The sequence below is a fragment of the Aethalodelphis obliquidens genome, unplaced genomic scaffold (genome assembly GCF_003676395.1).
Source record: "Aethalodelphis obliquidens isolate GAN/ISIS:26980383/991018 unplaced genomic scaffold, ASM367639v1 scaffold46, whole genome shotgun sequence".
NCBI lineage: Eukaryota > Metazoa > Chordata > Mammalia > Artiodactyla > Delphinidae > Aethalodelphis > Aethalodelphis obliquidens.
Window position 1 is genome coordinate 7,535,132 of NW_020837990.1, and position 27,678 is coordinate 7,562,809.

At 49.2% G+C, this 27,678-nt stretch overlaps 1 long non-coding RNA gene across 1 annotated transcript in view; it reads left to right on the forward strand.

Moving 5' to 3' along the window:
* The window catches only part of LOC113607135 (uncharacterized), an 80,582-nt gene that overhangs the window by 17,749 nt on the left and 35,155 nt on the right, over positions 1 to 27,678 (forward strand). Inside the window, exon 3 of the long non-coding RNA XR_003427825.1 lies at positions 22,164 to 22,611. This is a non-coding gene — a long non-coding RNA (uncharacterized LOC113607135). The remainder of the gene's footprint in view (positions 1 to 22,163; positions 22,612 to 27,678) is intronic.

The following is a 27,678-nucleotide window of genomic DNA, read 5'->3' on the forward strand; positions in this document are numbered from 1 at the left end:
GTCTCTGCTGTCCCTCCACTCCCCGGGCCTGCCCACCAGCGGGGAGAGAGCTTCTCCAGTGGGAAGGGGTGGGGAGGGAGAGGGGGTGGAAAATAACATTTGCTGAGTGCCAGCTGTGTCTTAGGCATTTTGTCTGTGCAGTAAGCCACAAGGAGGGTGGTTTCCCCATGTTATAGAAACTGTTACCCGGAGAAGTGAAGTGATTTTTCCCAGAGTCAGTAAGTTGCAGGGAGAGATCTGAAGGCAGCTCTGTGGGCTCCCACTACACCCTTGCCTGTCCAGAGCCTCAGAGGACCAGGGAGAAGGTGAATCCCAGTGGGCAGAGATGCATGTGGCAGGGGTCAGGGTGGAGTGGTAGGCCCTGGGCCGCTTCCTTCCCTCCCTACTTTGTTTCCTCTGTTCCCAGGAAAGAAAGGACAGGGCTTAAGGTTTCTTTGGAGTGAAGCTCTGGTTCCTGGGAGCTTCGTGGCTCTCAGGTGTCAGATCCACCCCCTCCAGTTTCACAAGCCCATTCAGGTTCCAGATGTTACAGTCAGTGGCCCACCAGACTCAGAGTCCAGTCCAGGTGAACCAGATTCCAGGGTCAGCCTAGGGTTCTGGGCTCACCCCTGGGCCTGCCCTGAGCACTGGGAGCCCCAAGTCCAGGTTCCAGGTTGTGCAGCAACCTCCCCATGCCCTCGCCCGTGCTAGCTGTAGATGCTCTTTCCATGCTGCCCCTGTCAGCGGCCCATCTGCTTCTCTCCCACTGGCTGCCTTCCCTGGCACAGGAGGCACTCACAAGGTGACTTTGAACAGTGCAAATTCAGTGCGGGGCGGTGGGGGTGGGGTGTATGGAGCAGCCCTGCAGGTGAGGAAATGGGAACCAGACTGGGCCTTTTCCTCCCTGACCCAGCTGGGTTCCTCTGCCCTTAGGAGCGTGGCTGGAAGGGCAGGGAGGGCAGGGAGCCAGAGGTTGAGGGCATGACTGGGGGAGTCTGTGCTGGTGAGTTGGTTTCCCCCTGACCAAGGACTCTGACCCCCTGCTCCTGCCTGGGGTGGGGAAAAGAGGAGGAAGGACTCTGGTCCTCTGTTGAGCAGTAACCTCCCCATGTGGAGTGGGGAGAGGAACATTTTAATACACCTTGGCTCCCTAACCATCCCCTCCCTACCCCACCCCTACCAAGCGTGTAATGGAGGATTTAGGTTTTAGGCAGTTTAGAGACAGACTGCCTGGGTTCATATCTCCCTCCATCACCTTGGACATATTAGAATCTCTGAACCCTAACTTCTCCATTCATAAAATGCAGCTAGTAATGTCACTTACCTGTCACATAGTAAATGCTCAATTAAAAAAAAAACTAATGCTATGTGCATTTTTCTGCATGTTTGTTAATACTTCTTACACTCATTCTTGCACATGTATGTGGTTGTGTGGGCTTTCCACGTGCTCTGCCCTTTCCCGCTCTGCACTTTTTTGTTGCCTCTAGAAGGTTGGGTGGGGGTGGTGAGGGGTCTACTCCTGACCACTCTGGCTCCTCAGGGGGCTGAATGCTGCTCAGGAGAGTCAGGTACAGAGGCGAAGGGGCTTAGCCTAGGGCAGGGGACCCAGGGTATTGCTGGGGTGGGGTTAGCGGGGGAAGGAAGGAGGACAGGGAGGGTGGCCGGGGGCTGTGGCAGGTGTCTCAGGGCAGCAGAGGCTTGAAGTGGTTGGACAGCCGCCTGTCCATCCTGCCGGCACCCACCCCCTGCTCTCCTCACAGGAGACCCAGCAGTGCCTGTGTCAGGGCCCTGGCCTGGGAGTGCGGGCGTTTGCACCTGCCACTTGCCTCTGCGGGAGAGTTTTTGGACTGGTAGGGGGTTTTGGTTCTCTCAGGTTAGCTCTTTCTGCTGGTTTACCCTAAACAGGGAACAGTTTGGTGGGAACGGGAGACAGCTGTGATGGTTGCATCTCCCACAGGCAGGCATTGATGGAGACTGCGGGTCTCGGCTCCTTCTGTGAGGTGTCAGGGACAGGGTGGCCTCTGGTGAGCTTCTGCAGGAGAGGCCTCTCTGCTAAGAAGCTGTGGGGTGTGGCATCCTCGTCTCAGGATCTCATTAGCAGGAGCTGGGGTTAGGTGGCCAGCCTAAGGGAGGGGCGCCTCCTTCTGTGTCCTCTCCAGGCCCTATCCCTCCCTGCGGTCTTTAGCCCTGGCAGGGGCAGGAGTAGTCGGGGAGGAGGGGGTCCCTGACCATAAGTGGTATCTCTGGTGGCAGTGAATTCAGGACCAAAATTCAATAATTCCGACGTATGCCAGCCATGCTTAATTGTAGAATAACTAAGGACAATCGAGATACAAATCACTAAAAGTATTCACTGGAGGCCTCAGATATGTGCCTCCTTTCCACACCCCTAATATGAAATAAATCTCCCTTCATCTTTATAGCTTCTGCTGAGCATTTCTCTGAAGTGTCTGTGGGGCAGGCAGTGTACTCTTCCTGCGTCTGGTTCCCCTACACCCACATATCTCTGGAAAATGGGTGGGAGCACGTGCAGAAACACTGAGAGAAAGAAAAGCCAATGGTCTGAGCAGGGCCCGTGTTGGGGAGAGGGCCCTGTTCACCCTTCCCCTCTTCATCCTCCCCTCAGTGATAGTGAAGAGAACGGGCTGGCGCCTGGGAATGTTTATGAGCCTCTCTCCTCTCTTTTTCTTTTCAATTATAGTGATACCTCAGGTAATTAACTGCTAATAACCTTGTTAATTTAAAATGGATCCTTGCCCTTCTGGCCATCTCTGGAAGACTTAAGTCACAAGCAGCAGTTTTGGAGGAAAGGGGACGGGGGGTGGGGGAGGCGGGCAGAAGAGAGGGTGAGAAGACCTGGGTGGGCATGTAGAACTGTGGCTGTTTGGTCCCACCTGGTTCCTTTCTGGAGCTCCAGGTCTGCAGGAGAGGCTCCTGATGGGTAGAGGCCTCTCTGACAGGCCCCGTGGCCATGGGATTCCAGAGGCACTGGAAAAACTTCCGCCCCACCGCATTCCCAGACGACACTCCATGTCACCCAGCAGCACTCAGCTCAGGAAGAGAGTTCAGGGGGCTCTGGCCCAGCACACTGGGCTTTTATTATGGTCTGGCACTCAGCCTAAGGCTGACCTCTTGACCTCTTAGGAACTGTTGCTCATGATCCTGGAGACCCAACCTGCTAAGTGAGGGTCACTTCTCCCACCTCCGCCTCTTCCCAGTCTCAGGGATTTGAGATCTATTCAGGAAGAGAATGAACTTCTCATTCTGAATGGTTTAAACATTCGTCAAGAGTCAGGCATCTGGATGAGGGATCTGTGATCTGTTTCAGTTCGAAAGATTTATTCATTTGATAAACTTACAGAGTGCAGCCCAAGTCTTAGTGCTACAAAGATGAAGAAAGATATGGTCCCTGTCCTCAAGGAGCTTGTGGTTTCATGGCCAGAGTCTGTCACGTAAACAAATAATTAAAACACAAATTACGTTGAGCACAGTGAGGAAGATACCTGACCTTGTAGGGTATGGAACTCAGGGAAGGCTATACAGAGGAAGGGGTATTTGAACTGTGACTTGACAGATAAGAAAGAGTTTGCTAGGTAGGGAACACAGAGAATAGGAAGGTCATTCCTGCAGAAGGAATAGCATGGAATGTGAGAGGCCATGGCTGCTGGGGGAATGGAACTTGCTTTGATATGGATGGAACACAGAGCGAATAGAGGGATGAGAAAGTGGCTGGAAAGAGAATCAGAGCCAGATCATGAAGAGTTGGAAGGATTTCTTCTGAGAGGTGATCTCCCCGGCCCATGGAACTTAGCCAGGGCAACTGGGGGCCACACCCCACAGCTGGGTGCCTAGGGAGACTCCAGCCTTGTGGCGTTAGCTCCCAGAAGGCCTGGCGAGGAGCTCTCACTCCCCTGCTTTCCTCTTCTCATTTTAGAGTAAAAGAAGAGGTGCTGGGCATGGGGTGAGGGGACAACTGGACATTTAGGGATAAATAGGTCCCCTGGTTTGGTTTCTGCAATTTGCTCTTCTCTGTCCCACAGTGCTTTGTGATCATTTTGGGGAATTTGAGCACCAAGTCCCAGGGTGTATGAGGGCATCTGCTCCCTCCATGGGGAACCCCCTGCTCGGAAGCTGGGACTCTCAGTTTTTAGAGGGTCTGCTGTTCCGGGATGGGTCTCTGAGCTCTGTCTGGTGATGCCCACCTTCCTCCCTCAAACCTTTGCTCTTGTAAGAGGCCTGGGTTCAGGTGGCTGGTGTGGTTCTTAGTGGGCTGACAGCTGAGGGGCACCATCCCTGTCCAGGAGGGATAAAATGACCTCTTGGGAGCCCAAGCCTAATATTTGGGGGCTAAAGCCATCCTGGGGGCCATTAGCCTCCTCTCCCAACAGATCTTGTCACCATCTGTAGACCCCTTGGCCCCCAGCGGGCAGAAACATTAGCCTCTGAATAGAGCCTTAACAATCTGAGCCTCCCTTCTCCTGTCCCCTTCCTGCTGTTTGTTTTTTTTTTTTCCCAAGACAAACAGCCGCAAAGCTCCATCTCTTAATGAAACTGTTTGATGTTGATTAATTATGCAGCTGCCTTATTTGCGTGCACAGGCTGTGGCTTCCCAGCTTCTCTCCCACCCTCCTCTGCCAGGAGCCCTCTGTGAGTCTCAGGCAAAAGAGAGACCTGGTAACTCCAGTGTCTGCCCACTCTCAGGCAGTCCTCCCATCATTCCCACATCTAGAGCAGGAAGCAGAGGCTAGCCTGCGGGGTCACATTTGGGGCCGCTGGATGGGGTTACATGCTGTGAACTCTTGAACCTAAGAAGACAGGGTGCTTGGGTCTTGCCTAGCTCCTCTCCTTTACTTACCAACTGTTTGGCCTTAGACAAGCCATCAACCCCTTGGGTGTTAGTTACCCTTTCTGTGAAATGGGAATCGCACTAACACCATCCCAGTGGGCCATATCTCGCATGTCTGTCTATCTCCAGTGTTGGGTACAGTGCAGGTGCTACTGAAGTGGGTTTTTAAATAACTGGCTGGATCAGATTGTCTGTTGGTATCTTTTAAGATGTTACTCCAGGGATCTGTGGGATCCCCACTTTTGCCAGATTTCCCAGTTCCACCTGCTGTAATCAAAGACCCTTTAACTTCTAATGGTCACAGCATCGATGCAGCATCCACTGTGTATAGAATCCTGTCCTCACCAAGGAGACCCTCCAGGGCCTTGCACTCACACACCAGAAGGCTCTGTTTTGGAGGAGATATGGTGGGAAGGATGGTGGCTTCTTGTGGCTTGTGCACTAAACCCCTGGTGGAACAATGAGGCCATGCCTTGTGCTGAGGCCAAGCCTAGGGAGAAGGGACCAAAAGTCTGTGGTGTCCCTGAAATTCATGTAGATGTTGGGCCAGGCAGGAGGAATCTTGTCAACTGGGCTTTGAAAGGGCAAAATTCACACTGAATTACAAAGGACTGAATCTGAGCTGTCTGTCATGGGTGGGATGGAAGGGGGTCTGGAGCCTCCACGCAGTGAATCTCAGGCTTTCTGGGATCAGGGAACTCTGCAGCTATGAACTCTTTTCCTACAAAATGTGCATGTGTTCCTATAAATCCAAAAATATATTGAGGGCCTTCTTGGGGCTCCTGGACCTGGTGAAGGACCCCTGTCTGGTCTAAGCAAAAAAAATCTGGGCGTTTTAGAAAACCAGAGGGGACAACAGGGACAGCGAGAGTCAGATGGCCTGCCTAGGTTCTCTGTGGGGAATCTGAGGTGGCCTCCTGGGAGGAGACAGAACTCACTGTGGTGAGAGAAGTTTTATCTGGCGACTAGGAGTGACTGTGGGAGCAGAGGGTAGGCTGCTGCAGCAGAAACATAGGAGCTGAAGGCGAAAAGGCCCTGACATGGCCCTTGGGGGCAGAGGCGGAGATGGAATCAAGATGAAGGAAGAATGCCGGGCCCTTGGGTTAGTGGGCGAGGCCTGAAGCAGAGCAGTGAGGCTGTGGTGAGAAGGCCTGCAGAGTGGGGCATGGAAGGCTTGGAAAGGTGTCTGTGTTGACGCCTGGGCTTTAGGATTTGGAGGAGTGAGGAGGTTGAGAATCTAGAGAGAGCCAGGGAACTGAGACAAAGCCGTGACTTCATCTCATCACTGATTTATGCTTCAGGAAAACGTGTGTGATAAGTATGGACAGGGAGACAGACTTGGAGAAGTTAGGAGCCAGGTTCATTGAGATGTAGAGGAGACGCTTGTGGCGGGGAAGGAGCTGGGATTTTAAGCTGAGTCTATGTGACTCCAAGCCCTGCTCTGTTCACCCTATACTGTCTGTACTCGTTCTTCCATGGGGGCTTATGCTCTGGATGTCACTGCTACCTTTCCTCCACAGTCAGCAGTCAGGTGTTTTCAGAACGATGGTCAGAGAGCCACTGGGTTTTGGGGATCCTGCTCTTTTTATGGGAGACCAGTTGGCAGTAGCTTGGTTTCTGAAAAACTGCCGGAGGAAGGATTAAAATCAGAGCTTCAGAAGGATGGCATTTCTTGGCGAGCACGATCAAGAAACCGAAGAAGAGAGACAGTTCTGGGTGTTGGGAAGTGTGCCAGATGGGGAGCTGGTGAACTGGGGTTTGGTGCTGGTTTGCTGCTAGCTGTCTGGTTGGTCGTGGGTAAGTTACTTTTTCTCTCTAAGGCCTCAGTTTCTTAAACTGTAAATGGGATAATTCGTCTATCCATCCATCCATCCATCCAACCATCCATCTGCCTGTCCATCCATTATCCCGTCCATCCATCCATCCAGGCAGCAACATTTATTGAACGCCAGCTCTACAATGGGTGCTGTATATAGCAGTGAGGATACATAGCAATGACAAGGCTGACGTGGTCCCTTCCCTTGTGGATCTTAGAGTGGACCAAAGAAGAAAGATATTAAAAAAAAATCTGTCTCCCAGGGTTCTTTGGAGACTAAACTAATGAGGCTCTCTGGGAAAGGGCTTTGTATTATGAAGCACTTTCTTGGTAGGAGTTCTTATTATCACAGAGGCTCAGTCCAAGCAGGAGCTAGAGAGGCCTTCAGCTCATTGAGCCTATGATTCAAAGTTTTGTCCCAAATGCCTCCAATCCCTCCCTATTGTCCACCTCACCCAACCCCTGCCTCTGCCTTCAGCTGTGTTGGCCCTGCAGGAGGGAAAGGAAGCCTTGGGGATCAGCTGTGTCCCAGCTCTGGCAGGAGTGGGGGGAGAGCTGAGCTGGCTGATGCTAATGAGCAGCATTGAACCTTGGCAAAGCTGGAGAGGCAGATAAAGGGAGGTATGCGTGTGTGTGGGGACTGTTCACGGGTGGTTCTGCTGAGGGTGTCATAGATTCTTTAGGGACTGGTCCTGAGGTAACTTCTCTCCCATGCCACCCTTGGCTGTGTCCAGCCAATGTCACCTGTGAATGCACAGTGGAGAGAGTAGAGCTATGGTAGAAGAGAAAGAGGATGGTCCAGAAGGGAAGACCCTTCCAACAGTGACCTTCTCCAGATTCAGGGCAGGAAGCCTACTACTCACTTTTAGGATTTTTTAGAATTGAATTACAGTTGGTTTACAATGTTGTGTTAGTTTCACTTGTACAGCATAGTGATTCAGTAATTTTGCAGATTATACTCCATTATAGGTTATTACAAAATAATGGGTATAATTCCCTGGTGCTATACAGTATATCCTTGTTGCTTATCTATTTTATATATAGTAGTTTGTATGTATTAATCCCATACCCCTAATTTGTCCCTTTCCTTTTCCCCCTTCCCTTTGGTAACCACAAGTTTGTTTTCCATATGTGTGATTTTATTTGTTTTGCATATACATTCATTTGTATTATTTTTTAGATCCCACATAGAAGTGATAGCATACAGTATTTGTCTTTCTCTGACTTATTTCACTAAGCATAATATTCTTTAGGTCTATCCATGTTGCTGCAAATGGCGGCATTTTGTTCTTTTTTATGGCTGAGTAATACTCTGTTGTGTGTGTATACACACACACACACACACACACACACACACACACACCCCACATATTCTTTTTTTCTTTTTCTTTTTTGCGGTACACGAGCCTCTCACTGTTGTGGCCTCTCCCGTTGTGGAGCACAGGCTCCGACGTGCAGGCTCAGCGGCCATGGCTCACAGGCCCAGCTGCTCCGCGGCATGTGGGATCTTCCCGGACCGGGGCACGAACCTGTGTTCCCTGCATCAGCAGGCGGACTCTCAACCACTGTGCCACCAGGGAAGCCCTACATCACATATTCGTAATCCAGTTGTCTATTGATGGGTACTTTGGTTGCTTCCATGTCTTGGCTATAGAAATAGTGCTGCTGTGAACATTGAGGTGCATGTATCTTTTTGAATTAGTGTTTTTATTTTTTTCTGGATATATACCCAGGAGTGGAATTGCTGGATCATATGGTAGCTCTATTTTTAGTTTTTTAAGGAACCTCCGTACTGTTTTCCACAATGGCTGCACTAATTTACATTCCCACCAACAGTGTAGGAGGGTTCCTTTTTTCCACATTCTCTCCAACATTTGTTATTGGTAAACTTTTTGATGATAGCCATTCTGACAGGTGTGAGGTGATACGTCATTGTGGTTTTGATTTGTTTTTCTCTAATAATTAGGGATGTTGAGCATCTTTTCATGTGCCTTTTAGCCATCTGTATGTCTTCTTTGGAAAAATGTCTATTCAGGTCTCCTGCCCATTTTTTGATTTTTTTTTTTTTTTGATATTGAGTTGTATGAGCTGTTTGTATACTTTGGATATTAACCCCTTGTTGGTCTCATCATTTGCAAATATTTTCTCCCATTCTGTAGGTTGTCTTTTTGTTTTGTTGATGGTTTCCTTTGCTGTGCAAAAGCTTTTAAGTGTAATTAGGTCCCATTTGTTTATTTTTGCTTTCATTTCTTTTGCCTAAGGAGACTGAGGCAAGAAAATATTGCTGTGATTTATGTCAAAGAATGTTCTGCCTATGTTCTTGTCTAGAAGTTTTGTGGTTTTAGGGCTTACATTTAGGTTTTTAAACCATTTGAGTTTATTTTTGTATATGGTGTGAGGGAATGTTCTAATTTCGTTGTTTTATACATGTGGTTGTCCAGTTTTCTCAGCACCACTTGTTGACAAGACTGTCTTTTCTCCATTACATATTCTTGCCTCCTTTGTCATAGATTAATTGATCATAGGTGCATGGGTTTATTTCTGGGCTGTCTATTCTATTCCATTGATCTATGTGTCTGTTTTTGTGCCAATACCATTTTGTTTGATTACTGTAGCTTTGTATTATATTCTGAAGCCTGGGAGGGTTATACCTCCAGCTTTGTTCTCATTTTCTCAGGATTTCTTTTGCAATTCTGGGTCTTTTGTGGTTCCTTATAAATTTTAGGATTACTTGTTCTAGTTCTATGAAAAATGTCATGGGTATTTTGATAGGGGTTGCATTAAATCTGTAGATTGCTTTGAGTAATATGGCCATTTTAACAATCTTAATTCTTCCAATTTAGGAGCACAGAATATCTTTCTATTTCTTTGAATCATCTTCAGTTTCCTTTGTCAGTGTTTTATAGTTTTCAGCATACAGGTCTTTCACCTTCTTGGTTAAGTTTATTCTTAGGTATTTTATTCTTTTTGATGTGATTTAAAATGTGATTTTTTTTTTACTTTCTCTTTCTTTAATATTTCTTTAATAGTGTAAAGAAACACAACAGATTTCTGTATATTAATCTTGTATCTTGCTACCTTGATGAATTCATTGATTAGTTCTAATAATTTTTGTGTGAAGACTTTTAGGTTCTCTATATAGACTATCATGTCATCTGCAAATAGTGACAGTTTTACCTCTTTCCTTCCAACTTGGATACATTTTATTTCTTTTTCTTGTCTGATATCTGTGGCTAAGACTTCCAACACTATGTTAAATAGAAGTGGTGAGAGTGGGCATTCTTGTTTCTGAATTTAGCGGGAAGGCTTTCAGCTTTTCACCATTGAGTATTATGTTGGCTGTGGGTTTGTCATAAATGGCCCTTATTATGTTGAGATATATTCCTTCTATACTTACTTTGATGAGAGTTTTTTTTTTTTTTTAACATGAATGGATGTTGAATTTTGTTAAATGTTTTTTCTGCACCTATTGAGATAATCATTGATTTTTGTCTTTCCTTTTGTTAATGTGGTGTATCACATTGATTGATTTGTGAATGTTGAACCTTCCTTGTGATCCTGGAATAAATCCAGCTTGAACATGGTGTATGGTTCTTTTTATGTATTGTTGGATTCTGTTTGCTAATATTTTGTTCAGGATTTCTGCATCTATATTCATCAAAGATATTGGCTTGTAATTTTGTTTTTTTGTAGTGTCTTTGTCTGGTTTTGGTATCAGGATAATGGTGGACTTATAGAACGAATTTGGGTGTGTTCCCTCCTCTTCAATTTTTTTGGAATAGTCTGAGAAGAATAGGTATTAATTCTTCTTTATATGTTTGGTGGAATTCCCTCGTGAAGCCATCCAATCCTGGGGCTTTTGTTTGCTGGGAGACTTTTTGTTACAAATTCAGTTTCACTTTTAGTGATCGGTCTGTTCAAATTGTCTGTTTCTTCTTGACTTAGTCTTGGCAGCCTGTATGTTTCTAGAAGTTTGTCCATTTCTTCTAGGTTGTCCAATTTGTTGGCATATAACTGTTCTTAGTATTATCTTATGATTTTTTGTATCTCTGTGGTATCAGTTGTTATTGCTCTTTGATTTCTTATTTTGTTTGAGTCCTCTCTTTTCTTCTCAGTGAGCCTGGCTAAAGGTTTATCAATTTTGTTTATCTTTTCAAAAAACCACCTCTTGGTTTCACTGATCTTTCCTATTTTTTGATCTCTATTTTATTTATTTCCTCCCTGATCTTATTTATTTACTTCCTTCTGCTGGCTTTGGGTTTTATTTTTTCTTCTTTTTCTAATTCTTTTAGGTGGTAGGTCAGGTTTTTTGAGATTTTTGTTTGTTTATTTCTTGAGGAAGGCCTGTATCGCTACGAACTTCCCTCTTAGAACTGCTTTTGTTGCATCCTATAGATTTTGGAATGTTTTATTTCCATTTTCATTTCTCTCAAGGTATTTTCTGAGTTCCTCTTTGATTTCATCAAGGACCCATTGGTTTTTTAGTAGCATATTGTTTAGTCTACATGTGTTTGTTCTTTTCCCATTTTTCTTTCTGTAGTTGATTTCTAGTTTCATAGTGTTGTGGTTGGAAAAAATGCTTGATATAATTTCTTTCTATCCTCTTAAATTTGTTGAGGCTTGTTTTGTGACCTAGTATGTGATCTATCCTGGAGAACATTCCATGTGCACTTGAAAAGAATGTGTATTCTGATGTTGGGGGATGTAATGTCCTGTAGTTGTCAGTTAAGTCCAACTGGTCTATTGTGTTATTTTCACTCTTAGTATTCTTGTCTCCAGACCTCTTCTTGGACCATCCTCCCTGCAGGAAATGCCCTACCTTTTCATCACTACATTCCAACTGTCCTTCCAAACCAGAGCAGATGTCTTCTCCTCCACCACATCTGCCCTTCACCCTAGTTGGAAGTAGTACCTTCTTCCTCTCAATGCCCACTGTACTTGGTTCATACTTCTCTTATGACACATGTCCCATTCTCCTTTGGATCACACATGTTGGGTGTGTGTCTTCTATCCCCAGCATTCTTAGGAAGACCCCCTTCATCCACAGCACATCACAACAGTGCCTGACACTTAGTAAGTGCTTGACAAAGTTCACCAAAAGATGCAAGAATGTCTTTGAAGGTGCATGTTACAGATGAAGAAACTGGGGATCAGAGAGGTCAAAGAGTTTTTTTCAAAGCCAAACAGCCAGTGAGAAGTAGAGATAGACTTCAAAGTCAAGTCTGTTTTAGGGCTGTTTATTATTTTGGGGGACTGCTGCAGACAACAGGTTCAAACATTTAAATAATAAATGATAAAAATTAGCCAAACCAGCACCAGTTAAGGGAGGATGTCTTGACCATACTTCTGATCCATTATGTGGACAAGCCATAGGTGTGCTGATGCTGGGGGGCTAAGGGAGAGCCATTTTGCTCAGGGGCCTGACATTCTGGAAATGAGTCCAAGCTGACTTCAGTGGGTTTCCATGAGGTCTTTGGGCCCCTGGGGAGTTTCCTCTGTAGAAAAATTTCTGCTTGCTCACCTTACCGTCATAGCAGTATGGCTCTGAGGACCTTTTAGGCTTACAGTGCAGAATATCTGGAATGGTTGGAGGAGTCCACCATCTGTTCTGTTGTTACATACAGGCCCTCTGATATTCTGAAACAGTTTACTTTACCAGTGAGTTTGCTGAGTCTACATTAACACCTCATTGCCGTAACTTTCTTCTGTGTAAATCCTGGGAGATTTACATGGCAGAATGGTCTTTGGCATTTTTTGGTGACTCAGTCTGACTTAGTAGTTCCCAAGACTTTCATAAAGAAGCTTTTGCAATAGGGGTGGAGGACTGACATCTTATTTTTATTTTTCCAGGTATAGTGGTGTCCGTTGTCTTTGTCTGTGTGGACCCCTTCTTCCCTCTTTTTAAGTTACCTTATCTGTATTCCTTTAGGGCATCAACTCTTCCCCTGTTTCTAGTGGAGCAGCAGGCTACAGTTACCTGGGCCTCAGGAGTAATCCCATAGCTCAGGCCTGGTGTCCCTGGCCACAGTGATTGGTCTAAGAATACATATAGAGGGCCCAAGGTGGGACAGTAAGAGTCCTGCCTTGGATTTCACATGGGGGTGCTGAGGGAGAACCAAGATCTCTTTCCTCTGAGATCCTAAGCATGGATAACATAAGCCCAGAGCAGCCTTTGGCCATGCCAACCCAGGAGTCATCCCTCCCATGATCTCAGCTTTGGAGGAAGCTCAAATTTAGTGAGAGAGCACAAGAGCTATGAAAGAGAGAGAGAGAAAGGGAGAGGGACCAACAATACCATCTGACTTCTGGTTTTACCCCTGTTCTTCCTAGTTACATCAGCCAGTACATCTCCAATTGTGCACTATCAATTTAAATCCATCCCTTGCTACTGCAGGTAATTACCAAGTAAGGTTATATATGTAACTTTTACACACACACACGCACACGCACAGGCACACATAACACGTATGTGTGTAAAACCACAAAGAAAATAGGAAGGACAGTTTCAGAATTAAGAACATCTTTCAAATTGAGTCCATTTAGCTTTATGAAAACATTACCCTTCTTTTTACTAGTGGAAACCTCATCAAGAGTCAGCACCTGACTGCATACCTGTGTTTCAGAACCACTGATGTAGCCAACCCTTTCTAGAGAACAGGTTCTGAATGGCGAAGGGCTCAAGAGAGAACTGGGATGACTTGGACCCCAGAAGCAAACTCGCCTTTATGCTTCGTTTCATGAGGGCTGTCCCTGCCCTAGCAATTGCACTGGAGGGTGTGTGTGTGTGGGGGGGGGGGGGGGGGGGGAAGTCCAAGGTCCCCCCACTCCAGGCCCAGCACCGCCCCACCCCACCAGTGTTTGACTCCTTCTTGTGGTCAGACTTCCTGATTCCTATGGCTGCTCTTGGCGGGGGGTGGGGGGTGCCCTCTCTGGACAGTGGGTATGTGGCAGTGGGAGCAGGAACCAGCAGCTGGTTCCTCGGGCTCGGCCTGGTGTGAGCCATGTGGGCTTTATCTTGCCATTAATGGTTTTCTAAATTGGTGGCAGTGGAGCAAAAAACCCAATTTGTGCCTGGAGCATGCATGATTACTATTGTAATAACCTCAGCTAATAAGAATATGATGTGGGGCTAGGCTGGGAGAGAAAACACATTTCTCATTAGCTTTTGATTAATTACTCTACGTAATTTCTTAGTTGTGGTGACCAAGGAGGGTGGGGTATTGCCATTTCCTCACCTCATCTTAACCCCGTGGGCTCGGGGTATTCTAGGGACCGTGGTATTTCCACAGTGGCCATGGAGGGAGAAGTCCTTGTCTCTCCTCCCATTTCCCCTCTTTCTCCTCCTCGCATCCTTTCTCTGTCTTCTCTCCCGCTCCCCTCTCCAGCCCTCCCTCTCCCTGACTTCTTAATCTCTTTTTTTCTCTTTTCCCTCCCTCAGCCTTTTGCTGGTCTTCATGGGTGTCTGACTGGCACTTGGTGACAGCCCACGCTGTCTCCTTGCACTGTCAGGCAGGTAGGTAATGGCTAATTTGCAGGTCCTGGCTGATCTGCCCTGATCCCTGAGCTCAGATTGGATATTTCCTCCTGATTCCCTCTGGACCTCCCCGGTCTGACCTGGGGACCTCTTCTTGGCTCACCTGCTCCTGACACAGGATCGTTTCTGTCCTGGCTCTGTGTGGCTTGGAATTGTTTTTGTCCCCTTACCACCTTACCACAAGCAGAGTGGCCTCCTGGCCTGAGGGCTTCTGTCCCTCTCTCCTGGTCCCTGGCAGCTAGGTCCAGGCTGGATGATCCCTCAGATCCTCACATCTGGGATCTAGTGCTCAGTAGGGCAGTAGCTGGAAATATTTCCATTGTATTTGTAACTCAGTGGGTTTCTGTTGATCCCTACTCTATAGCCAGAACTGTGCTAGGCACAGTGGAGCCCTTAGAGAAAAGACAGGTGTGGGTCTTGCCATCGGGTTGGGAAAGGTGTCGAGGAGGGACAGACACTAACACAAGGCAGTGTGTACTGAGTGCCCAGTGGGTGAGGCAGAGAGAGCAGGGTAGTGAGGCTTCTCAGGCTGGAGGTTCGGGAGGCTTCATAGAGGAGGGAGGCTCAGATTTGGATGACAGAGGGGAGGGGACAGGAGAGGGAACTCCTGATGAGGGCATACCGTGAGCAAAGACCCAGAGGTAGGGATGCTTGAGGCAATTTTAGAGGGTGTGAATGTGGCTAGTGTATTTTTAGTGGGAGTTAGTGGGGGAGATGAACTACAAATAAAAATTGGAGGCTGACTGTCGAACATCAGGCTGAGGATTTGGGACATATGTGGTATCTGGTTGGGAGTCCTGAAAGGTAATTCAGTGCGAGGGTGAGCTTATAGCAGTGGTTTGCTAAATGGATAATGGTGGGTTGTTTTAGTTTTACATTGCTGCTGTAACAAAGTAAATACCACAAAATTAGCAGCTTAAAATAACACAAACTTATTATCTCACAGCTCTTCGGGCCAGAAGTCCAGGTTGGCTTGAACGGTTTCTCTGCTCTGGGTTGTACAAGAAATCAAGATGTTGGCTGGCTGGGCTCCTGTGGGGAGGCTCTGGGAAGAATCCATTTCTAGCATCATTCAGGTGGTGGGCAGAATCCTGTTCTTTGTGATTGTAGGACTGAAGGCCCCCATTCCCTTTCTGTCTGTAAGTTGGGGCCACCATTATCTTCTAGAAGCCCTCCCAGTTCTTGCACATGGGCCCCTGTATTTCAGAGTCAGCAACAGTGTATCAAATCCTGTTCTTGGAAGCTCTCAGACTTCCCCTTCTGCTGCAGCTCTTCCACCACTTTCCTAGTTTCTCTTTTGTTGCATCTCTCTGACCTCAGCTGGGTAAAGTTCACTGCTTTTAAGGGATCATATGACTAGCTGGGGCTCACCCAGATAATCCAGGATAATCTCTATTTTATGGTCCAAAACCCTAATTTTAAGCATCTGCAAAGTCCCTTTTGTCATGTAATGTAACATATTCCCAGGTTCCAGGGACCAGGGCATGGACATTTTTGGGGAGAGGCATTACTCTACCTACCTACCCCATGGGGCAAGACAGATTAGGTGATTCCTGAAATAGTCCTGGTGAATGGAAATGAGGTCTAGAACCTGGGTGTAATGAGAATGGAAAGGCTGGGAGGGCAACACTAGAGGCTGCTCCATGATTGGCTGCATGCGTGTGGGTGGGCGGGAGGGAGTGAAGGGGAAAGGAGGAGTTATCCTTGGATCTAGCTTAGCAAACAGGAGAAAGATGGTAACTCGTCAGTCACTCTAGGTGGAGGTCCTGGTTATGGAGGGCAGATGATGCATTTGTTTCAGGCGGGGTGACTTAGGGGTGACAGCATCTGCCAACCTGGAACTGTCCTATGAGCAGGTGGGAACACTCATCAGAAATGTCAGACCAGGTGATACTCATTTGTGACCTATTCACATGAAAGCAATGATTGAAGGCTTGAGGGGGTACGGGGGTAGATCGTCGCCGTATCCAAGGGAGGGAGACAGGGTAGAAAGGAAATTGGGCTAGAACACTGGGGGACCTCCAAAGAAGAGATGGGAGGAGGAGGAAGAAGAGCTAGAGAGAGTGAAAGAGCAGGCACAGCTGGGCAGCTGGAAGGGAAGGAGGCAAGCTAGGAGAGGTCCCATCTGTGAGGCCAGGCAGCGCTGGTGCTCAGGGTTAGGAGGGCAGAGGTCTGGCAGGAGAGTGGGACAAAGGCCAGGAGTCGGTGATGGGATGGCTGTGGGTGATGGGGACAGGTATTTCTTTTTTTAAAATTTATTTTATTGAAGTATAGTTTATTTCCAATGTTGTGTTAATTTCTACTGTACAGCAAAGTAATTCAGTTATACATATATATTGAATACATTCTTTTTCATATTCTTTGCCATTCTGGTTTATCACAGGACACTGAATATAGTTCCCTGTGCTATACAGTAAGACCCTGTTGTTTATCCATTCTATATATACTAGTTTGCATCTGCTAATCCCAAACTCCCAATTCATCCCTCCCTCCCCCCGCACTTTGCAACCACAAGTCTGTTCTCTGTGGGGGGACAGGCATTTCTGAGCAAGACTAGGAGGAGAGACGAGGTGGTGTGGAGGGAGAGAGTGGGGACACACACCAGGCTCAGTAGGGTCCACAGGCACTGTGTGTCAGCATGTGGGCAGGGATGGGGCAAGGCCAGGGCTGACTGAAAACAGAGCAGAGGAAGAGAGCACTGCTGGAAGGAGAGGGAGGGGTATGATTCAGGAACAAGGTCCCCAAAGCAGCAGGGGCTGAAGTGCAGAGCCAGGACCTGGAGAGGGGAGAGGCAGGACCTTTGGGTAGGACAGGCTGGGCACGGACTGTGGGCTTCTTAGAACAGAATGTAGGAGCAGAGGCCTGGACTGTGGGGAGGAGGCAGAGGACAGGGCCAAGTAGGGCAGCACATATAGCCACAGTGGGGTCATTCCTATTTTTGGAACTGTCTTCTCTCCCCTGATTATCCTGGGGGGGCCTGGTTCTCCACAGCACAAAAGCTCCTGGGGTGCAAGGAGTTAACTTATTCAAGGGGGTTTGGGGAAAGGAGGCATATGGTGTCTCTCCTGCCAAAGGGTCCTATGGGATCAGGAGAGCACTGTCCCCCTGGCTCTTGGCTCCATCAGTGCGTGGTCAACCCCAGGGCCCTCCACATGCCCAAGGCCCCTGCCAATCCCAGCCTCCCCGCTACTTCTGACGTTTCAGGGGCCATTGTTTGAGGCCTAACTGCCTGCCACAGCACAGTGCTCAGAGCCCCCGCCAGCCATTCCACCCGCTGATCCGCGGGGCTGCCCAGAACCGGCTCCCAGTGTTCGTGGTGGCTGGGTGCCAACAGGCAGGCCCAGAATAAACTGGCAGCGAAGGGAGGGCGCAGCCCATCTTAGTGGGCGCCCGATGGGGGTCCTCGTTGTGTGCCTGTCCGCGCGCGTCTGCGCAGACTTGTGGGCCTGGGGGGTGTCCACAGCTCAGTCCTCAGCAGACTTCAGGGTTGAGGGGGTCATGGAGGTGGCCGGGGCTTTGGCTGGGCGGAGAGGGCGCAGGAGGGCAGGGGCCGTGATGGAGACTCTGGGAGGCCGGGCCGTGTCCCGAGAAGGGCCGGGGCAGGATGCGGGCGGATGGCTGGAGGAAGGCTCGGAAGGCCCAGGGTTCGGCACCGCTTCCCTCTTCCCGAGCCGCAGCGTCGTGGAGCCAGACCTTGGGCCTGCCCTGCCCCGAAGCCCCGCCCCGCACCCCCCCACCCCCCCACCCCACCCCCGCACCCCCGCACCCCCGACCCCGTGCCCGGCTCCCAGCGCAGCTTCCCACCTCACGAGGGAAGAGGGAATCTCGCCAGAGATCCATGTAAAAATAGATGTATTTCTGGATAAGCAGCGAGCCTGAAAAACGGCTGAGCCGGAGTCTGCTCCGCTGACAGAAGATCTATGTACTAAATTCCTCTTCAAAATCTGTTTCTCCGGAGACTTATTCTTGCTGGGCTCTGCCGAGCTGGGGGAAATTGTCGGCTTCGGGCGTCCCCTGCTCCACCCTTTCTCCCGAGTGACTGTTGCCCAGCGTGAGCTGTGGTCACATTAGGCAGCAGGGCAGCTCGGGCTCAGGCCAGAGCAGAAAAGTCAAAAGGAATTTGAATGGCAAAAAGGTCATTCTCATGCATCACCCTGGCTGGGTGGGAAGCCGGCGTGATGCAACGTGACACCCATCCTGGCGGCTGAGAGAATAAGTGATGGCTATATTTATGTTTCCATCTAAATGCATGGATCAAAGCAGACACTTTAATCTATTCAACAACAGCCCAAGGATTAAAAAGTTCCAGGCAAATCACACTCTTAAATTGGTAATATATTTTTGCTTGTCACTTGACAAATCATTTTAGAGAGTGACTTCAGGCCGGGTGAGGGACCTGGAGATTTGAACCTGGCTCCCTCCTGGAGAGGGTCCCAGCACTATAGGATGTGACATGAATCTGGTCACTTGCTGTAGTCCCTGTGAGTCCTCGCACAGGACTCCTGGAGGGGTAGGGGGAGCTAGTGGGGAGTATCAGGCCTATGGTCACATCTCAAAATGTGTTTTAATCTCCAAAAAGCCTAGCAGGTGGACATTATAACGACCCCCATTTTGCAGACCAGGAGAACCAGATGTGTGGCTTGCCCGGGTCACACAATAATAAGTGAGAGAGTGGGAAGCAAAGCTCACCCAACCCCAAGCCCAGTGCTCTTGTTCTGCTGGAGCTGCAATGACAGCAGAGGGCAGCAGAGACTGCTCCGTCAATTGCTCTGTAACTGTTGGCATGTTCCTTCACTTCCCAGTTTCCTCATCTGCAAAACGGGGATAATGATGGCATCCACCTCCTGGGGTTGTCATCAGGAGTAAATTAGATGACTCAGGGAAGGCACTTATAGCACGGTGTCTGACACATGGTGAGAACACATGTTTGTGCTGAGCTCTGAAGGATCGGACCAGACAGGAGTGTGTCTGGAGGCTGAGAAAGGAACTCAAAAGCATGACTTCTAAGGAATGGTTGAAGGAACTGGGGGCCACTGAGTCAGGAAGAGAGAAGGCAGCCTCCTAATGTAGGCTGGATTGTGAAAAGAAAGGGAGATTTGATTTGTTCCATGTGGCCCCAAGAGGGGAACTGGATCCTTAAGGAGACTGATGGATTTCAGCTAAAGAGAAGCAAGAACTTTCTCAACACCAGCGTTGGGCAAAGAGGAAATGATGAGCTCAGGATTCTGGGAGGTGTGCCGGTTAAGGCCGGACGACCCCTTGGTGGTGATGCTGTACCAATAGATATGACTGCCCCCGGCTTGGCATTTAGACCAGATTTCTTTAAATATATATATAATATATTTTATATATATATATATATAAAATATATGTATATTTAATATATTATATATATATATTTAAGGAGTTCTTTGTGTGTATTTCATCATTTAATTCTACTGATTTACGCTTGGCTCAGATCCCCACTAATTTTCAGGTATGCAAGGTGGCACGATGGTTCAGGAGTGGGCCGGGTGGTACGGGAATCGTAAGGCTGCTGCGCTGGACGGAGGCAAAGCCAGCTTTGGGTGAAGGAAGAATTCCTGCCCCCACTAGATATTGGCCAAAGTGGTCTGAGGAGCCGGGGTAGTGCCAACCAACGAAAGAACGGTGTGCTTGGAGTTCGGCAGACTTGGGTTTCCATCTGGCTCCATCTTTTAATATCTGTGTGTCCAGCTGAAAGTCTCCTAATCTCTCTGAGCCTCAGTTTCTCCACATGGGAAACTCTGAAAGCTTCCTTCCCTGTTCACGTTTCAGAGGCGGTGTGAGAATTGGGGAGAAGCTGGCCTTGCTGCTGCCTTGGCCTTGGGAAAGGGGCGCTGTTCCAGCAAGGGAAGGGGCGCTGTAGGCACCCCGCCCTCTGGCTGAGCCATATCCTTTCCGGGTGACCGCCGGTCCGCAAAGCCACCTCCCAGCGGCGTCTCGCCGGTTGCAGGGCGCATGCGCGAGCGTTCAGGGCGGGGCCAACGCGCTGGCGCGCGGCCAAATCGCGCCATCTGCCTAAGCGGAAATGTAGCGCAGGTGTGAGTTTGGGGGGCAGGTGATTGTTGACGGCTGAGCCAGCTCTCCCCGCATATGGTCCCGGGGAGGCGGCAGCGGCCCACGTGGTCCCCCGCCAGGGCCGGCGCTCTGCGCCCTCCTGCGCCTTCAGCCGGTTCCCGCGTGAGAGCCTCAGAGCAGCTAAGCCAGGGAGGTCAGGGCATTATCGGATTCGCTGTACCAGCGTGGAAACCGAGAACCAGAGGTTAAATCGCCGGTCCAGAGTCCGGGAGCCAGTCAGTAGTGGGCCTGAAGCAGCCCTCCAGGTCACTCGACTCTTAATTCCATTTTCTTCGCGTGACCCGCTGCGCCGTGCAGTTCAGCAAACATTTATGGAGAGCCTTGTGTGAGTCAGGCGCCGAGCTGGGTGAGCTGGGTGCTGGGGGTGCTGACCTGCGCTCTGACTCTGTTAATGGAGGGTGCAATTTTAACCCTCCGGTTTGGCCCCGAGGTTCCCAGTCATACCCCACAACCCAGTGTCAGACACCCAGGTACCTGAGGTGTTTCTCTGGACCACAGGTCTGGCCGGTTCACACCTGATGATTTGCTGGGCCAGACTCCTTGGCTTGCCGTGCAAGGCCTGTCTGAATCTGGCCTCAGTCTACCTTTGTGGCTCCATTCTTCCCTGTACCCTTCTGAACCCCTGGGTCTAGCTGCCCAGGTCGACCACCCACTGTTCTACAGCTGTGCTTGGGACCTCAATGCTCCTTTCCAGCCAGGAACTTGGCTTGTCAAAACCTACTGGTGAGTTCAGGCCCAGCTCAAGTGTGACCTCCTCCCTGCAGCTCTCTTTGATTTTCCACCCCTTCCTGATTCTTCCCCATCTACAAATGATTCCTTTGCCTGTGCTTCCTGCCCTTTGCACTGGCCTTTGTGATGACATGAGGCTGCATGGTACACAGTTCCAGTGTGCCTCCCCCACCCCTTACCTGCTGGATTGTGGGCTCCTCAAGGCCTGGGCCTGGATCTTACTAATCTATGACACCCCCCACCCCAGCTTGATGCCTGGCCAACAGAAGATGCTCAGGGACACAAAGGAGATGGTGTATGTGAAACTGTTTTGTAAAGTACCACACAGTGCTAATCCTGCTGCTGCTAAAACTGAAAAGTGTTTAAAAGCCTATGAAATAAGGAGGTTCATCTCAACTACCCCCAGTTTTTAAGTTATAGATGATTTTCATTATCAATTTAAAATCACAGTAATAACAATAGCTTAACATTTTAAAAAAATTTTTATTTATTTATTTTTAGCTGCATTGGGTCTTTGTTGCTGTGCGCGGGCTTTCTCTCTAGTTGTGGTGAGTGGGGGCTACTCTTCCATGTGGCGCATGGGCTTCTCATTGCAGTGGCTTCTCTTGTTGCAGAGCACGTGCTCTAGGTGCGCGGGCTTCAGTAGCTGTGGCTCGTAGGCTCAGTAGTTGTGGCTTGTGGGCTCTAGAGCACAGGCTCAGTAGTTGTGGTGCACGGGCTTAGTTGTTCCGTGGCATGTGGGATCTTCCCGGACTAGGGCTACGAGCCTGTGTCCCCTGCATTGATAGGCAGATCCTTAACCACTGCGCCACCAGGGAAGCCCTTCAATAGCTTAACATTTAGTGACCTTTTTGTGCCTGTGAGTATTAGCTATTATTATTATTGCAATAGGAATATATACACATGTACATAATCTTTCCATTTCTCCATATTAATTAAATGATCATTAGGACAATATTGAAATAAATGTTACAAATATTCAAATGTGCTTCAAGAAATTCTCAACAAAATGTCCCCCCGCCAAGTGCTTCTGTGACCCCTGGCTCTCAAGGGCCTCGGTGGATGGAGCCTGTGGTTGTCAGGTTTCCCTGCTAGGTCAGGAGCTAACCCCTGGCCTAGCAAGATACTCCACGTGCTGTGAATTTGTCCCTTTTTCCTAGGAGCGGAACCAGCAGGCCTCTTTTCCTTGCCTTTTGGGACCAGAAAGCAGTGAACCAGGATGGGACATGCCTCTTCAGAGTCAGACACACACAGGTGTCTTAAAGAGGAACATGCATCTCTGAGTCTGTCATCAAAATTTTTATTCCAAGTCTGCATGACATGAGGATTGTTGGATTTCTGTCCTTTCGGTGTTTATGGAGGACACAAAAAAGAATTACTATGAGTAAATAAACAGAAGATTAAAGGCCTTTCTCTATGGGGGCACCGTTTATGAGGCAGCAAGCCAGGAGACTTGTTTCTGGGATTTTGTGATGCTGCTGCAGCCGTGAACCACATCCCATTTCTGAGTTGTTGCAGTTGGAGCTCCTCAGCTTCTGAGTCTTCGCATCCAGAGGCTCTGATCTCAGCCCATGTGTATGTTCTGGGAGTGTCCCTGCCAGCACACAGGTGAGTATGGATGTGCGTTTCTCCCTGTAAATGTGGGTCTGTGTGTCTGAGGTGAGTGTGTGCACCATCTGTGCATGGGGGTGTGTATAGAGAATGTGTATTGGGGTGACTGTGAATCTTTCTAGGGGTGCAGATCATATATTATGGATGAATGTGCATTTGTATGCAGGGGTCTGTGTTTTTCAGTGTGAAAATGGGGCAAGGTGTAAAACCTTGGGTGTATTTGGTGTGAACAGGTGTCTGAGTTTGGGAGCATGGGTCTCTGTGTTCACAATGGAGTGTGGATGTGCATTTCTCAGCACGTGCCTCTGCCTGAGTGGGTGGGTGAGAGAGGGTCGTGGGTGAGTGGACACATGTGCACTGCTCATGTGTAGCTCTGCAGACAGGTTCCTGCAGACTCCATATGCCCAGCTCCTGTGGCTCCTCCTGGCTTGGTTGCTGCCTCCGGTCCCTTGTGGTTCTGCCTTGCTGGTCCACAGAGAGATCAACACCCTTCAAACCAGCTGCCTCGTTGGCTGTGGCTCACTCGGTTGGTCTCCCAATGCGTGCAGTTGCCATGGAAACCAAAGTAGATCTGTTTCTGTCTGCCACCAGGTCCCTGGGCTAGGGCAGCTGTGGGCCAAAGCCACCGTGGTGAGGGCTGGCTGGGAGGAAGCGAGGAGGGCTCTGGGGGACCGTCTGAGCCAGCTTCTCTTAACATCCTCTTGGAGCCTCTTTTCTGCCTCCAAACACAAGGACAGGTCCCTGCTGTCAGACAACTGGGATCAAAACAGCCCTGTAAGACAAGGGCCTGAGCAGTTGACTTTTTCACACACATACAAAATCCTTTCCTGAAAAAAAAAAATTCCACATTACTATGCATGTCATCTGTATACCATTAATTCAGTGCCTAAAATAAAGTGGCTTTTAGGAGAGAGCTGGTGCTATCTGATAGGAGAACTCTGTACATGCTTTTGTGGCCTGACTTTATAATAGGCATCTGCTCAGACTTCGCTGCATTGGGAGAACTTGAACATAACAGTGTTAAGCATTGAAGAGATCACAGATCCTGTTTAGTTTTGAAAAACTGAGTAGCAAGCACAAACCTGGCTGTGTAAGCAAAGGGCGATACATTGTTAGGGAGACGCATAAAAGTGGCACAGCCATAACGCAAAGCTAGGGAATGATTAATAGGAGAGTTAGGATAGTGGTTAACTCCAGTGGTTAATGGGGAGGGTCACAGGAGAGGGGGCTGGGGAAATGGGGGATTCTAAGGCACTAATAACATTGTATGTCTTAACCCAGGTAGTGGAGACTCAGGTGACTGTTACTCTTTTCACAGCACATACATACTGTTCTGTATGTGTGATGCCTGCAATAGCAAATCACCCATGCTGAGCCTGCGGCCCTGGCTTGATCCGAGTAGGTGGTAAGAGGCAGTATGGGGTCAGGGGAGGAGGACAGGGCAGGAATCACGCTTTTATGGATGGGTTCTGGAGCTGGATCTAGCACTGGCCAGCCGGTATGTGACCTCGAGGAAGCCTCTCAACTTCTCCCAGCTGCAGTTTCCTTGTCTGTAACATAATGATGAATGCATTGGACTTATTCAAGTAGAAATTAGTTTTGAGCTTTCTTTGTGTGGGGCACTGTGCTAGGAAACAAAGTCATGTACAGGTGTCACGGGAACACATGATGGAGTGAGGTGAGCGCACTGGAAGGGGCTCGATGATGATGACGATGACAGGAGAGGCTCTGGGGGGACAGAGATGGGAGAGAGACGGCAGTGGAGGAGGTGAGTTTTGAATTGGGTCTTAAATGATGGGCCAGATTTCAAGTGGCTGAGACAGGGAAGGAGGAAATGAGGAAGGGGAGGCTCAGTGCTATCAAGGGGGAGAGGTACTTGGAGAAAAGCGCAGACCTGTGCGGCTGGAGTGCCAGAACTTGGAGGATGGCTGTGGCGTGGTATTTACAATGAGAAACTCCCCTGATTGGGCTGGAGAGGAAGATAACTGGCCCACCTGGGGGAAGGGGTAGGGGAGAGGGAGCGGGAAGGTCAAGTGCTGTTGCCTGTCCCCCTGTCCTGGATGCAGGTGACCACTTGGTCCCCAGGACCCTGATGCTCAAGACTGTGGGTCCCTGGAGACAATCTGGACACCCTCACCTCTGGGCCTCTGCATTGGCCAGACTGTGAGAAAAGACCCCTCCCTCAGATGAAGGCCTTTGGCCCCTGGGCACATGAGGCCTCCACACCCCATACACATCCAGACAAGCCTCACGCAAACCAGCTGCCGGGATGGGTGTGTGTGGCAGCAACACTCTTTGGAAAGTTCCCAGGGACAGGACAGCACTGGCCAGGATGCCTTGGACAGCCATCAGGCTGGCCTCACCCTGCCCTGCCCAGCACCCACACTGGCCTGTTCCCTGTAATTCTGAGCGCGTGGTAATAAGGGAAGGAGGCCTGGATTAGGGACCAGAGAAGCTGGGTCCACATCCTGGCTCCATCTCTTCGGCGGAGGGACAAGTCTCCAGCCTTCTCCGATGGGTCTGAGGTGTCCTTGTCTCCAAAGTGAGGAGTGGACCAGTAATCACACAGGAACTTTCCATGTAGGACAGTTTTCCCCTTCCAGGGGGGAATGACTTGCTTATCTCCGACCCTCACTTGCTGGGCATCATTTTCAGGAAACCATGCCGCTTTGTCTTGGTGAAGATGGTATCTTTCATTGTTGAAGTGAGTAAAGTGTTTTTGATGTTGCCCGAGTATAGCGTCAGGGCCCCAGAACACCTTCTCCCTGGGGGATGCCTGAATGATGACTTGCTGGAGTGCCCCCTGGGGAAGCAAGGTCACTTGTGTTAGATTGTTCTGGGTGTACAGCACCTGGTAGGCAGATGAGCTTTGTGAGCAAGCTGGGAACTGCAGGCCGCCGGAGGTGGGGGCCAGGAAAACCAAACAAGAGGGTTTTCCCCTGACTGTCTGCTGCTGAGAATCCAGCGTTGGAGGTGGGAGGTCCCCATTCAGGGACCACTCACCCCAGCCAAGGTGGTGTCCACCGCACGGACCATGACAGCTCCTAGGGAGGGAGTCTGATGCCCGTCATGTATGTACCCACTGAACACGTGGTAGGTGCTCAGTATTTATTGAACGAATGTCTTTGGGGCAAATTCAGTGTCACTGATATTCTTGAATTTGATGATTGGTGAAGATAGGAGGAGGTAGCCTGGTGGTGTCAGGGGTCCACCATCACTACTCTCAGTGGCAGAGAGCATGGATTTTGGAAACAGTTAAGGGTCTGAGTCCTGGCTCTTATATTTACTTGCTGTCTGACCTTGGGCTTCTGTTATCCTCAGTTTCTTCATCTCCAAACTGGGTGCCTTTAGTACCTGTGCACAGCACATGAGGATCAGATGAGATGAGTCGTGTAGAGGGCTCAGCAAATGCCAGTTACTGCTCAGTCCACAGTAGATGGTGGCATGTGCGGTGTGGTCACTGGGGTGAGAGGGGTGCAGTGTGGAGTGGAAGTGGCGGAGGGGGGAGTCTGGCAGGAAGGCAGGTGGGTTCTTGGCGAGGCTTGTTTGTCAGTCAGGTGGAGGGCAGCGGGCGGTCATCAGGTCAGTGCTGTGTGTGAGAAAAACAAGCTTGGGCGAAGGGGAGAGCCATGCTTAGCATCAGGCAGGATGTTCAGTTGGCCCGTTCATCCCTTCGTGCACTCATTCACTCAGCGAAGGTGCGCTAATCACGTAATCATCCACGTTGTTCTGAGCACGATTCTAGGTACCAGGGATACAGCAGTAGCGTAGGGACTTACTCTGGTGAAATCCCGTGGAATACTTTTATCATTCAACAAATGTGTTTGGGGCATTTGTCCATTGCATGATTTTGTATTTATCTGCCTTGTGCTTTCTAGTAAGTCTTTTTCAGAATGTTCTAACTTCACCTGGGCAGACTATGAAGAAAAGGGAAAAATCTGTCCATGGTTAGATCAGAAGAGATGGGGGGTGTGGGGACAGGTCACGTCATGAGACTAGGGGGGAGTGGTATCGCAGGTGGTCCAGCCCCTCTGGAAGGCCTGGAGGGAGGGGGTTCCTAGCTTGATGCTGATGGGAAATTCAGGCCAGGAATTCAGCCGCGCAGCAGATCCCTCTCCTCCCTGTTCCTGCTCCAGCTGTCTGGGACCCTGCATCTCATGGCTGACATGGCTGTGCCTGGCTGACTCCAGATTTTACCCAGTTCTTGACCATCACTGGCCTCCCCCGCAGCCTATGGCTCCTGAGCCTCCCCCCTAAACTTACCTTACCCCGAAAAGAGCAGCAGCATCAGGACCAGAAAGAACCACACGCAGCCCCTTGGAGATAGCCCCTCTCTCAAGGATCAAGATTAATCAAGGCGAGTAGAATTGGCAGTTATGATGATATGGTCCAGTGTGGTGTTCTGGTAAATTCTTGATTCCTGTCTACAAGGATGCTTTGATGAGTGTCTTAGGAGATCCCTCCAAGTTGTGGCATATCCACAGGGCCTTGTCAGTAACCCTGAGAGCAACACCCCGTCCTGGAGATGCTGTATTAGTCAGGGTTCTCCAGAGAGACAGACCAATAGGATATAGAGATTTGTCCATTTATTTATTATATTTATTGGCTCGTGCAGTTATAGAGGCCAGGAAGTCCCACAATCTGCCGCAGCAAGCTGGAGAACCAGGAGGGCCAGTGCTGTAATTCAGTCCAAGCCTGGAGGTCAGAGAATTAGGAAGCTGATGGTGTAAATCCCAGTCTGAGTCTGAAGGCCCTAGAACCAGGAGCTCTGGTGGATGTCCCAACTCAAGAGGAGAGCAAATTCACCCTTCCTCTACCTCTTTGTTCTGTTCAGGCCCTCAACAGATTGGTTGAAGCCCACCCGCATTGGTGGGGGCGACCTTCTTTACTTAGTCTACTGATTCAAACACTAATCTCTTCCGGAGACACCCTAATAGACACACCAGAAACAATGTTTTGCCATCTGGGCATCCCTTAGCCCCATCAAGTTGATGTATGAAATTAACCCTCACGCATGCTCAGCCCCTCTTCCAACCTGGCCGACAGCCTAGTTGCTAGAACTCA